Raw genomic sequence first — 13,834 nt, 5'->3', positions numbered from 1 at the left:
CTATATAGTATGTAAGAATGTCTACCAGAGTGACCTCTCAACTCTATTTGGAATCTCTCAGCCATTGAAACTTTATTTTGTTTCATTTCACATCCCCCTTTTGGTCAAAAAGATGTTCTCAATCCCAGGATGCCAGGTCCAGATTCATCCCTGGGAGTCATAGCCTGTGTTGCCAGGGAGATTTACATCCCTGAGAGTCAGATCCCACGTTGCGGGGAGGGCAGTGAGTTCACCTGCCAAGTAAACCACTAAATTTTGAAGTAGTTTTAAATGAAACAACAGAGTAGAATAGGATAAAGTGGGATAGCAACAGATCAGGACAGAGTAGCAATAGGATGGAGTATGTTAGTCGCCTTCAATATTCATCCTCACTCTCTTCTTCAGTAATAGAATCTCTACAACAATGTGTCCAGCTAGAAAATTACATTCCTACTTGAGTACTGAGTGGGACTTCTAGGAAAGATATTTAAAGATCTTCAGATGAATTTGCTTTTTTGTTTTTACTCATTCCTCCTTCTTCCAGTCTTAGATTTGGATATGAACTTCAGTAACCATCTTGTGACCATGAGGTAACTTGAGAATGGAAGCCATTTAGTATCAATGGAAAAAACAAAAAAGAACAAGGACTTGGGTCTCATGATATCATGGATCCATCAAACATGCCCTGGGAGATCTGCATACTTCTTAACATGAGAGAAAATAAGCCCTTAGTGTGAACAACTATGATTTTGGATCTCCAATCAGAAGCCCAATGTAAACCTAAACAATACAAGTGGGTAGCAACTGAAGTTATGGAGAAGAATTGAGAATCCCAGCCCTCAGCCCTGACCAAGCTCTCAGCTGAACAGCCAGCACCAACGTACCAGCCACGAGAGCAAACAATCTTGGAAGTGAATCCTAGCCTCCACTTGAGCTGTCCCAGCTGAGGCCCAATGGAGCAGAGCCTTTCCCGCTGAGTCAGGCTCTGCTTTCAGATTCATGGGCTAAATAAATGATGTTTTTTAATAGCCACTAAATTTTGGAATGGTTATATATGCAATGGTGGATAATCAGAAGAGATGCATAGTGCATAGTGTTTGGCACTTAGTAGTTATTTTGTATGAATTAGTTATAACTATTAATATTAGTATTATTCTTTTCATATGACCATAGATGAAGATATTTGGAGACAAGGGCCAGGGGACAGAAACCTGCTTGGAGATTCCTCCACAAACCCTTAATGTAAAATTAAGGATTCTGATGCATCACTAGAGTTTAGTGCTCAAGGAATCACACAACTAGAGGGGGTTTCATGTCCCTGTGTGATCTATTCCTTGTCTTTAGTAAATATCCAACACACTCCAAACATGATGCTTTCTCCTGCTATTAGAGCTTCTGGAAAGAAGGGGCTGCAGTGTATTCATCTGGGGGTGGGGGTAGGAAAAGCTCCCACAAAGCTCCCTTGACTTTGTCTGGAGAACTGAAGGAGGTTTGAACTGAGTTCTTGTTCCAGTAACGTATCCAAAACTAACCCAGGGAACCCACTAATACATCCAAGATGGTGGCCAATGTGGTACGGGCTGCATCTTGGGGATTTTGAAGACAGAGAAAGTCAGACCCCAGGGTTCTATTCACCCTCCCCTCCTCTGAATGAAGCAACACTTAGATAAGGTTCCCTTCACATGAATCTTGTAGACGGATGGTAGACAGCTATTTCTCTTTCTTTTCCTGGGCACACTAGGCAAGCTCAACTTTTCTCCATTGCTCTTTGCCAAATCTCTTCAATTTTTTTCTCACATACTTTCTCACTGAACCTAGACACAATACCAATTAGCGCTCCACCAAGTCTAGCTGAAACAAAATGACTGATTCTTGGCTCTTGTGTTCCATACTTCCACAAGTGTTCCTAAAGACTTCATGCTCACGGTACTGCATTTCTGATTTGCATTCAGCTTAGGGTCCACTATGACTTCCAGGTTTTTTTCTACTCCTTGATATTTGTGTTCCCTTTTCCCACTTGTTACTGCAGCATAATATAGCCAGCCCCTGACTAATACACTTGGCTTACAAGGTCCTCCATGATAATTTCCTGCCTACTTTACAGGCTTATTTTGTACCTTTCTCCTTGTTCATTATGTTCCAGGTATATTGGCCTTTGTTCAGTTTAGTTTGAACAGCTCTTTTCTATTGTTCCTTTCATTGTTCAGGGTGCCTGGCATACAGTAATCTGTAGCAAATGCTATCTATGCCCTGTTTATATTTCCTTAGTATTTACTACCAATGGCCTCTTCCTCAAGCATCTCCAAGTCTCCACTTGGGACTTCCTCTGGCTTGGGAAGCATTCTCTGTGTGTGGGCAGGGAAGGCCGAAGGTGGGGACTGGGTGGGGTGTGGGTGGGAGGGGAAAGAGGCTGATGCATTGGAAACATCCCTCAACCAATGAAGGAGTTTGTGGATAAATATCTCACTGTCCTTACCCCTCTGTGGGAAACTCTGAGACATATTCTACACCATCTCCCAAAGTTCCCTAGCAGAACTGAACCCCCACTTTTTGCCCTCAGCAGTAACCTTCTTATTAACACCCTCAAATTGCTGATCCTCTTCCCTGTTGTTATGGTTTGAAGCTGTAGGTACCCCGTAGAAGGTCATGTTCTTAAAGCTAATCTGTTCTTGTGTGTGTAAACCTATTGTAGGTGGGACCTTTTGATTAGGTTATTTTCAGTTGAAGTGTGCCCCAGGTGGGTCTTAATCCCCTTACTGGAGTTCATCTCTTGAATGAAATTCAGAGAAGCATACAGAGAAGCTGAGAGAGAAGGACGCACAGAGAACAGAGACAAACCACAGAAACAGAGAGGAAGCCACTAAAGCCAGAAGCTGGAAGCAACAAAATCCAGGAAAAAAGGGAGAGACCAGCAGACATCACCATGTGACCCAGGAGTCTTGCCACGTGACCCAGGAGTCTTGGATTGCTGGTAGCTGGTCTTTGGGGAGAAAACATTGCCTATTGATGCCTTGATTTGGGCATTTTCACATCCTCAGAATTGTAAATTTGTAAGTTAATAAATCCCCGTTGTAAAAGCCAATCCATTTCCGGTATGTTGCATTTCAGCAACTTTAGCAAACTAAAACACCTCTTTATTTCTCCAATTCCCAACCCGTGTTTCCTGGGATCATGTCCCAAATAAACTACTTACATTCAAATCCTTGTCTCACCCCTGAAGCACAGGCATTTATTACATATTTGTGGTTATGATTAACAGTAGAATGGCTTTGGTAAAGCACAAAGTCTCAACATATACCTCACAAGATGCAGCTTGTTTCATTATGGAGAGGGATATTTGCAGTTGAAAAATCTGTTTGTATGTACTCCGACAGGAGGCACCATCATTCATTCATTCATTCATTCAACAAATAGCTTTTGAATGCCCTCTCTTAGCCAGGCACTGTGCCAAGTCCTAAAGATATAGCAGGGACCAGCACAGACCAAGGCAGATTGTAGCAGAAGAGAATGAGATAAACAGAAGTGGTTGTGGGAAGATGCTGAAGCTGGATGAATGATAGGCTTCACGTTAGGGGGGCAAGGCAGGAAAGTAGCCTTTACGCTAGCAGCCCTCAAATGTCGTGATGGGGAAGGTTTGATTCTGGTGCCAGGACCCACTAGAACACGGACAGCCCTGGCTCCCAGCTCCCAGAAAGTTTGTTCAATTTAGAGAAGAAAACTTTTGCTTTTTTGTTGTTATTTTTGCCTTTCCCTCCCCAAAAGCCAGAGGTGGATGCTATGTGGCCTGCCTTTTTTGTGCTCAGAGTTGGAGGAAGGCACAGAGTGGGGGCAGGGGAGTATGGAATGAACGGCTCCGTGGTTTTGAGAAGTTTAATTACATCCCTCCTTCACACTCTCTCTTTTCTCTCTTGCCCACCACTGGGTCTGTGACTCCCAACAAGGCTCCCAACCTGTATATTTTGGGCTGAAGTTTTCTCTGTATGTTCTTTTTCATCAACAGTCTTCCATCCACTCAAACCTGAAAATTTTTTTTGATCTCTCTCATCCTTTAATTGTGGATTTCCTCACAAGAGACTTTTATTCCTTTATTCCTTCACCATTGCTTGGAAGGTCATAAGAAGAGAAGGAAGACAAATGTGTGTACTTCATCTATGTCAACAATTTGCTCATTTTTGAGATTTCTAATTTGAATTGATTTTCATTGGTTTGCTCTCGGCCAGTCCCAGATACGAATACGAATACTGCAGGCAAGGAAATAATTTGGAGATCCTGGAAACCGATGTTCTTTAAATATCTGTTCCTTAGAGAAGAGGCAGGGGAGGGAGACGAGGGCCCCTGCTGACGGTCGTCCTAGCCATTCACAGCTGTCTCAGTTAACTGTGCTTTGGTCTCAAACGCACACATCCTACCCCATGAAACAAAAGCCTGCCCTGAACCAGCAGCTTCCCGTCTAGGTGGAAGCTCATCGTCTGCCTGTTTTTACTTAAATCTGACTTTTGGGAGGTCTTATTCTCCACTTCTATTAGCTTATTTTTAAAAAAACTCCTTTTGGTCACATCCGATGAGACAAGCTCTGGTGAGTGCAATTTTCTTCATGTGACTCCAATTCCGGGCGCCTTTTAGCACCCCTCCAGACAGCGTCTGGCTGGTACATCCTGGATTTCAGCTCTCACATGAGTGGACACCTCTGCCCAGGCAGATTTTCCATGAAGAACCCAGTTGGGAGCACAGTTTGGAAGGGTTTCAGAGCCCCCCTTCTGTGCCCAGAAGAGTAACTCTGAAATCCACTGTGCCTGGGACTGAAACTCATTCTTGGCTGCCTTTCCGTGCCATTCAGCTTCCATTGTTTTTCATACCAACACTCGAGTCTCTTGAGCTAGTGCCCACTGCCAGCCACTCTGAAGCAGGGTCACCAATTAAAGCAAGAAACAAAAAGTTTCCTGGACCCAAATGTGATCCTCCAGCGCTCTTTGTTTCCTGTTGCTATTTGTGTGTGTGTGTGTTTTCCGCTTCTGATCACGCTTGCTCAGCTCCCACCATTCTCTGTGTGTGTCCTCGACATCTTCATTATTCCTCATTAGCTTTCGTTTCCTCTTTCCTCTCTTTCCCCTTTTACATGTCTGTTATTTCCAGCCCTTTAGCCACACAAAACGGGGGGTGCCCCCTTTCCTGTCCCCTCGGGAGTCACTCTGAACAGAACCGTCACCTGCGGGATTGCGGGTGATGGCACACAGCCACTTGTCACCCACAATGGGGGCTCTCAGAGCTGGGCGGCAGGGCCTGGGCAAGGTGCCAACAGACTGTGGAGAGGCGGCCCAGCCTGGCAGAGGGAGCGGGGGCCCGGCAGTCGGACTTGTGGAGCTGCCACCGGCTTGCTGTGGGGTCTGGAGCAAATCACTTGACCTCTGCTTCCCTCCTTGTCCTCGAGAGGAAGTGAGGATGGCCTCCCTGAGGGTGCCGGGGATTTGCCAGCGAAGGCAGAGCCGCCTGTCCAGGCAGAACCACAGCCAGCTCTTCAGATGGGCAGCTGTGGGCACACCCAGTCACATACACACACTTGAGCACATGCACTCCCACAGACACACACACACAGGCACACACACATTCAAGCAGGCACAAATGTATCTACTCATAGATACAAACATAAATATGCAGCACACACAGGCATACACACATTCACACACACACATGAATGTGCATCTACTCATAGATGCAAACTTAAATATGCAGCACACACAGGCATACAGTTGTACACTCACACACACAAGCATATGCAAACTCACAGACACATGTGAACATACAGACATGCCACACTCAGATGCATAAATATGTACACAATCATGCAAATCCAGACACACACCCCTTTATATACACAGACCGGCACACACTCATGAACACACAAATGCATGCACACTTACATACACACTCCTATGCAAATGCACGCTCACCACACATTCAGAATACATACAATAATAAATGTGTCTCTGCAACTGGGATTACTAATGAAATAGAAGCAAAACAAAATTTCAACCTCTCTTCAAAAAAAAGGACACAAATGGCATTGGGGCCACACCCCCACCCAGAGGCCAAGCCTCTGTCCCTCTTTTCCCTCCCCTCAGCCCGGTCAGCTCTGGAACCGAACATGAGAGAAGTGACGCTACAGGATTTCGAGGCTGGGTCATGATAGGCAATTTGGCTTCTGCCTGGCTCTCTCTTTTGGGGGACAAGTGCCTTGGGAGCCCAGAAGTCCAGCTGCCCTGAAAATGCCATGCTGGAGTGACCACAGGGGGAGGCCACATGGAGATGGGGAGACAGGTTGGAGGATCCCCCATTGTGCCAGCCCCTCCCCCCAGGCTGGTTGCATCTTCCTGGGCAGGGGCCACCCGAGGTGTGAGGGACCTCCCAGCTGGTGCCAAGGGAAGCTCATCCTGCTCAGCCCCACCTGAATCACGGCATCTGGGTTTTGGGGAGGTTTATTACTCAGCAGTAGACAAAATCGGTGCAAGGAGAAGCTCATAAGCATCAGGTTTGCCTTAAATACTGAGTAAAACCTCGACTACTCTCTGTGGTCTTAGTCTAATGGGCAAACCTTTCAGGCATTTTGTGTGCTGCACTCCTGTTGAAAACATTAGAGAGTAAAACTCAAAGCTTCAAAACTCCTGCTTCATGTCCAGGTGGCTATATTTAAGCACCACAAACACAGAAACCACCTACTATTCTCTTTCCTTATAAACTCGGCTCCTTTACTTTCAGGTATATGTGACGCACTGTACTGAAGATATAAAGCAACCCTTACCCTGGACTTAGAAAGTCATATGGAGACTGGTGGTTTGATGTGTTGAGCCTTCTACCACAGGACTTGCCCTTGGGAAGACTGTTGCTGCAAGGGAGAGGCTAGGCCTCCCTATAATTGTGTCTAAGAGCCTCCTCCCGAATGCCTCTTTGTTGCTCAGATGTGGTCCTCTCTCTCTGCCTAAGCCAACTTGGCAGGTGAAATCACTGCCCTCCCCCCTACGTGGGATCAGACACCCAGGGGAGTGAATCTCCCTGGCAACGTGCAATATGACTCCCGGGGAGGAATGTAGACCTGGCATCGTGGGATGGAGAACATCTTCTTGACCAAAAGGGGGATGTGAAAGGAAATGAAATAAGCTTCAGTGGCAGAGAGATTCCAAAAGGAGCCGAGAGGTCACTCTGGTGGACATTCTTACGCACAGTATAGAAAACACTTTTTAGGTTCTAGTGAATTGGAGTAGCTAGCAGTAAATAGAAACTATCAAACTACAACCCAGAACCCATGAATCTCGAAGACTATTGTAGAAAAATGTAGCTTATGAGGGGTGACAATGGGATTGGGAAAGCCATATGGACTACACTCTCCTTTGTCTAGTTTATGGATGGATGAGTAGAAAAATGGGGGAAGGAAACAAACAAACAAACAAAGGCACCCAGTGTTCTTTTTTACTTTAATTGCTCTTTCTCACTTTAATTATTATTCTTGTTATTTTTGTGTGTGTGCTAATGAAGGTGTCAGGGATTGATTTTGGTAATGAATGTACAACTATGTAATGGTACTGTGAACAATCGAATGTACGATTTGTTTTGTATGACTGCATGGTATGTGAATATATCCCAATAAAATGAATTTAAAAAAAGGAAAAAAAAAAAAAAAGAAAATCATATGGAATTAGAAGTGACAACCATATTGTGTTTGGGATTAGTGTTTGAATCAACAGGGGCCATCCTGTGAGGCAAGCTGCCCTCCTTCACTGAGAGAGGGGACAGCCACTTACCGTGAGGGACATGGAAACCCAGGAGCCTCCTGTCCCATCTACTCCATGATACACGATGGAATGACAAAGTGATCTGACCCCGAATAGACTTGCCTCCTAGTCCACTTGCTTAAACTGCAAATTCTAGAGAGACGCTGTGGTGGTTTGGAGCTATGCACCCTAGAGAGACACATCTTTATACTTCATCCATTCCTGTGGGTGTGGACCCATTGTGAGTAAGACCTTTTGTGGAGGTTATTTCAGTTGAAGTGTGGTCCACCTCAATCAGGATGGGTCTTAATCCTATTACTGGAGACCTTTATAAGCAGAATGAAATTCAGATAGGAAGCAAGAAGCTGCAGGTCAGTGGAGTCCCTCTGTATCTCACTATGGACCAGAAAAAGCAATCCTTCACCAGCCCCAGGCACTGAGAATGGCTCCCTGAACAGTCTGGTCTGGGAGGGCAGACAAAAGTTGCTTACACAAAAGCAGGTTCAACATTGGGGACTGACAGATTGATGTGCTGAGCCCTCTGTCTTGGGGTTTGCCCCTATGAAGCTTGTTGCTGCAAGGAGAGGCTAAACCTGCTTATAATTGTACTTAAGAGTCTCTCCCTGAGTGCCTCTTTGTTGCTCAGATGTGGCCCTCCCTCTCTAACTAAGCCACCTTGGCAGGTGATCTCGCTGCCCTACCCCCTACATGGGACTTGATTCCCAGGGGTGTAAATCTCCCTGGCAACGCAGGCTATGACTCCTGGGGATGAATCTGGACCCAGCATCATGGGATTGAGAACATCCTCTTGACCCAAAGGGGGATGCGAAATGAAACAAAATAAAGCTTCAGTGGCTGAGAGATTTCAAATGGAGTCGAGAGGTCACTCTGGTGAACATTCTTATACACCATATAGATAACCCTTTTTAGGTTTTAATATATTGGAATAGCTAGAAGTAAATATCTGAAACTACCAACTCCAACCCAGTAGCCTTGACTCTTGAAGGCAGTTGTATAACAATGTAACTTATAAAGGGTGACAGTATGATTGTGAAAACCCTGTGGATTGCACTCCCTTTATCCAGTGTATGGATGGATGAGTAGAAAAAATGGGGATAAAACCTAAATGAAAAATAGGGTGGGATGGGGGGTGTGTGATTTGGGTTTTCTTTTTTTCTTTTTCTTTTTTATTCTTATTCTGATTCTTTCCGGTGTAAGGAAAATATTCAAAAAACAGATTGGGGTGATGAATGCACAACTATGTGATGGTACTGTGAACAGTTGATTGTACACCATGGATGACTGTATGGTATGTGAATATATCTCAATAAAACTGAATTTTTAAAAAAAGCAGGTTTGAGAAGGGAAGAAGGGAAAGGACATAAAGTATGTGGGAACCAGGTGCAGGGAAGATAAATGGACTGTCTTCTGGAGGGAGTACTAAGAAAGTGGAAATTAAGGCTCTGTAAAGACCAACTTTGTTTGCTTTCTGTTTTAATAGCCCAAGATTGAAGTTAAGATCAGAGAAAAGTCTGCATTTGAGAGATGGTGGCCAGAGCACAAGGATTTAGAACACCTGGTGTCCTGGTGGAGGCTAGTATTGGGGTTCCACTCGCTAAAAGCAAATTCTATTTCTAGTCCTTTGCAGACTCAACATGGGATCTAAAGAGCCTGGGATGCAACCCAGAAATATGACCAAGCTCCTGTCCTCACCCCAGTGCTCTTGGGAGTCAGAGACCCGTATCTGAGTCTTGGAATTGCAGTGTGTGTGCATGTGTGTATGTGCATGTCCAATATCTACCAACTGACTTTCATCAGGGCCTCTTGCAGCACAGTGGACAGATACATCCCTTCATCCTTGGGTAGTTTCTCTATCCTAACATGTGTGGTCCAGGATGCCTTGGAATCTCCATTTGTGGAACTTATTGCTGCCGCATGGTGTTTGTAGCTCCTGGTTGACAGCATGGGTTGTGCAGGTAGGTGGAAGCACATGCAAATCACAGCATGCTTATAAATAAGTTGCCTTTTAAAAAATTTCAAGAGTAAGTGGATTTAAGGGTTTCTCCTTATTAACACGTTTTCACCCTCTTGCATTCTGATATGCTTTCTTGGTGAAAGTGAAAAGCATGTGTTTACAACTCACGTGCATGACCCACACCCTGTCTCACTGCTATTGCGTTCCATTGTCTCACTGATGTTCCATTACTATTATAGCAATTTGGGTTATTACAGAGTTTTAAATCCCTGAATATTTTGGGGGAGCATTTGTAAACATCTTGGATGATATTCATGTCAATTTAATACAATATGCACATACCTAGCAATTTCACTTTTAATGATTTATATGAAAGAAATATTTATACCTATAGGTAAGGAGCACATGAAAGGAAATATGTTACAGCTGCATCTGGAATAATACAAACTTAGGAACAAACTAAATATCCATCCAAAGGGGAAAGGCCAAATAAACTAAGGTTCATCCAAATAAAGGAATCGTCTACAATGGTTAAAAAAAGAGGCAGATCTGTGAGTCAGAACATGGAAAGATCTCCAAGATGCATTGTTGAGGTAGGAAAGTAATTTCCAGATAATATATGTCCAGCATGATAGTGTTTCTGAAAGAAACTAAAAACCCCACAAAAGGTGTACAGTGCATAGAAAATATGCCATAAGGGTACATCAGAAATGACTGTTGTTACTTTAGGTAGGGGAAGAAGAAACCAGAATTGGTAATGGTCAAAGGAAGTTTTAGCCTTATTTGTAGTGTTTGCATTTTTTTTTTTTTAATGAGGAAACCTTGGTCATTATTTATGTCATTATAAATGAATGGTATCTGGGTGTGTTGAAGAGTGTGTCTCTCACCTCTAGCCATAAAGGCAGAATAAAGGTTGGGGAGCCATACAAACTGGAAGGAGACAAGATCACCCAAAGAGGAGTGTTCAAGGCTAGAAGGTCATGACTCTGCAAGAGCCAGAACCCTTAGCGTGCAGCCCAGCTCTACAACCAGCCCAGGATACCAGGCCCCTTAGAGGTTATCTGGACCTGCCACCATCCAAGGAGTAAGGGTTCCAGAGAACAAACTTCTGAACCAAGCCACCTGGCTCCAGGCCCTTCAGATACTGAACAGCCACATGATGCTGGGGGAGATTATTTAACTTTTCAGCACCTCAGCTTCTTTGCTGTACATGGACATCATAAGATTCAGATGGTGTTAAGGATTAAACTAAGGGATGTTACAAAGCCTTTAGAATCTCCATGTAATTATTACCTATTATTATTAGTAAATATTCAAAAGTTGTTTTTTTTTTTTTTTTCCTAGAAGATTCTGCCGGGATGGAGATGCTCAGCCTCCTTTAAAATCTAGCCAGCTTTTTGTTGTCTTTGATGGTTGGGAGTTTCTTCATTTCAGATCCTTGATAAATAGAATTGTGGGAAAATTTGAGAGGTCAGAACATCTCAATTCTACAAATGGAGAAACTGAGGCATGGAGAGGAGGGTCACAGGGCTGTTTCCCCCAGGAAGTTAGTGGGTGGGCGACCCCAGACCTCACATCCCCTGCCACTCCCAGCCTGTTTTCTCTCCACTGACAACACATGCACCTGTGAAAGGAGGAGGAAGAATAGGAGGGAATTGGCTTATGGAACAAAAAAAATGGATTTTTTATCCAAAGAATGACTGTTTCCACTTTGGAAAATGGGCAAGGTTCTCTTGAACCTGTGACAAAATTTTCTGTCTTAGCAAGTCCTCATTTACGTCTTAAGGTGAGGGCCTGGGAAGGCTGGATGCAGCAGGTACCAGCTTCCGAGGGGGTGCCACAGAGCAGGGAAGCCCTTTGAGCCCAAATAGACAGGTTCAGGTTTGCAAAGACCCCACTCCTGTTCCCCGTAATGCCTGCCAAGGACTCTGCTGGCCCCCGGAGCTGGGAGACCCTTAGATTGAGATGTGCTGACTCCAGACAGGCCAGCTGCCCTCTGCTCCAGTGGAAACAGCCCCCTCTCCTCTTCAATATTGACCCACAAAGGGGGAAAAAATCCATCTTATTACTTTTTCAGGGGATAATGAAGCAGCTTATTTAATATTATTTGGATAACAAGCCTCCGCATGAACGGGATTCGAATGTCAGTTGTCTTAGGGGAAAAAAGATTTATTGGTTGGTAAATATTGAGAAAGAAAAGCTGATAAAGAACAGCTTCAGCTGCGGCTTCTGTCCAGAGCAGGAGAACAGGCCTGTGTTGTATTTTTGGGCCCTGGGAAGGCAAAAAATTGTGAATGTCTTCCTTTGTTGGTGTGTGTAAAAGTGGAACCCGCTACAAATAATTTCTTATTTCTGTTCGCATAGATTTTAAATTATGTAGCTTCTCTACCTTGTTAAGTATTAAAGCGGTCTTGTTTAAGGAAAAGGCACTTATATAATGAAGCTTATGTATCTTGTTTTCAGACATCAATATCTGGCTTTGAGTGGCACAAAGGGATCAAGGAATGTGGATTCGGAGGTCCCTGGGAAGCTTGGCAATTCTAATTCGAACCCAAACTGCAAATGGACAGACAACTGTTGCGACTTTTGTTGAAGAGGGAAGGCTGGGTGAACATGTGATGTGGGGAAATTGTATTCTCTTCTTCTAGCTCCTCTGTTTCTGAATATTTAATCTGACTGTTCTCTTCTTTAGTGAAGGTCTCTTTAGTAAAGAAGCTCTTTCCTGTAATCGCGTCTTGCAACACAGAAGCTAGTTTCAGAAACAAACAGGCCTGGGAGCTGCAGCTGGGCTGATGTGGGGAGACACTGCCATCTAATGGCCAGCCTGATCCTTGGCACCCGGTGGGGAAAAAAGCTCGGGCTGCAAGCTGGGTGTCTGCAGGTGGGTTTAGATGCCTTTGGAAAATGCCCAGAAGACAGCTGAGTGCCCCCCGAGTTAGACCCCAGTGGATCTGCTGCATGTGCGTGGCTGGTCCTGAATGAACCACAAGCTTCACACACACTCCGCAACACCCAGTACCAGCTGCATGGAAATGCAGCTGCAGGACTGGGGAGAGAAATATAATCCCATGGTGAAAATAAAGGCACAAGCACACGTCTGCAAAATGCCTCCTGTGTGCCCAGGAAACGGTCGGATGAAGGGCGCCCAGGCTGAGGAAAGGAGAGTGACTTGTGCCAAGGTCATCAAATGTCAGTTCACATGGGCCACAGGTGGCCTGACCTCCCACACCCACCAGGACATCTGGTCACTCCTCAGATGAAGCCAGGTCTGAGCAGACTTCACCCGTGGGTCCCTGATTTATTTATTTTGTCAAAATTAAAAACAAATCTGGCTGTAAAAATGCTACACACAGGAAAAAAAATCAAACAATATAGAAATGTACAAAGAAGAAAATAAAAGGCTGGAAGTTGTATTACCTTAGCCAAGTAGGATTAAACTATAGGTAGTTATCCTTGTGGACAGTTATAGATACATCCAAATAGAGATTTAAAATGTACTTTAAAAAAATAGCACTTGCCTGCAGTGCAGGAATCTGGTGTTTCATTCAACACGATGTCACAGACATCTTCCCAGATCAATAGATACAGGTTGGCGTCATTGTTTTTATCGATTACAAGATAGCTAATAATATGCAAAGCTTATAGGGCACCGCTATATGCCAGGAGCTATACTAAATGCTTCACCTAGGTGATCTTAAATCATCTTTCCATGACTCTACAAGGCAGGCCCATTTCACTGATGAGGAGACTGAAGCAGGAGGAAATTAAACAGCACAGCTAGGGCTTCTGACTTGAAGAGCTCCCACTTTAGAGCTGCTGCTCACTAGGTCAGAAATGGGCTGTAATTTATTTACCAATTTTCCAGTGATGAATATTAAGTTGTTTCCAATCTTCCTGATACAAAAAATAAGGCCACAGTAAATCTTCCTGGCAACGCTGGACACGATTCCCGGGGATGAGGCTGGACCCGGCATAGTGGGTTTGAGAACATCTTCTTGACCAAAAGGGGGAAGAGAAATGAAACAAAATAAAGTTTCAGTGGCTGAGAGATTTCAAATGGAGTCAAGAGGTCATTCTGGAGGTTATTCTTATTTATTATATACATATCCCTTTTTAG

This window comes from Choloepus didactylus, chromosome 19, assembly GCF_015220235.1.
Source record: "Choloepus didactylus isolate mChoDid1 chromosome 19, mChoDid1.pri, whole genome shotgun sequence".
NCBI lineage: Eukaryota > Metazoa > Chordata > Mammalia > Pilosa > Megalonychidae > Choloepus > Choloepus didactylus.
This window is presented reverse-complemented; position numbering follows the sequence as displayed.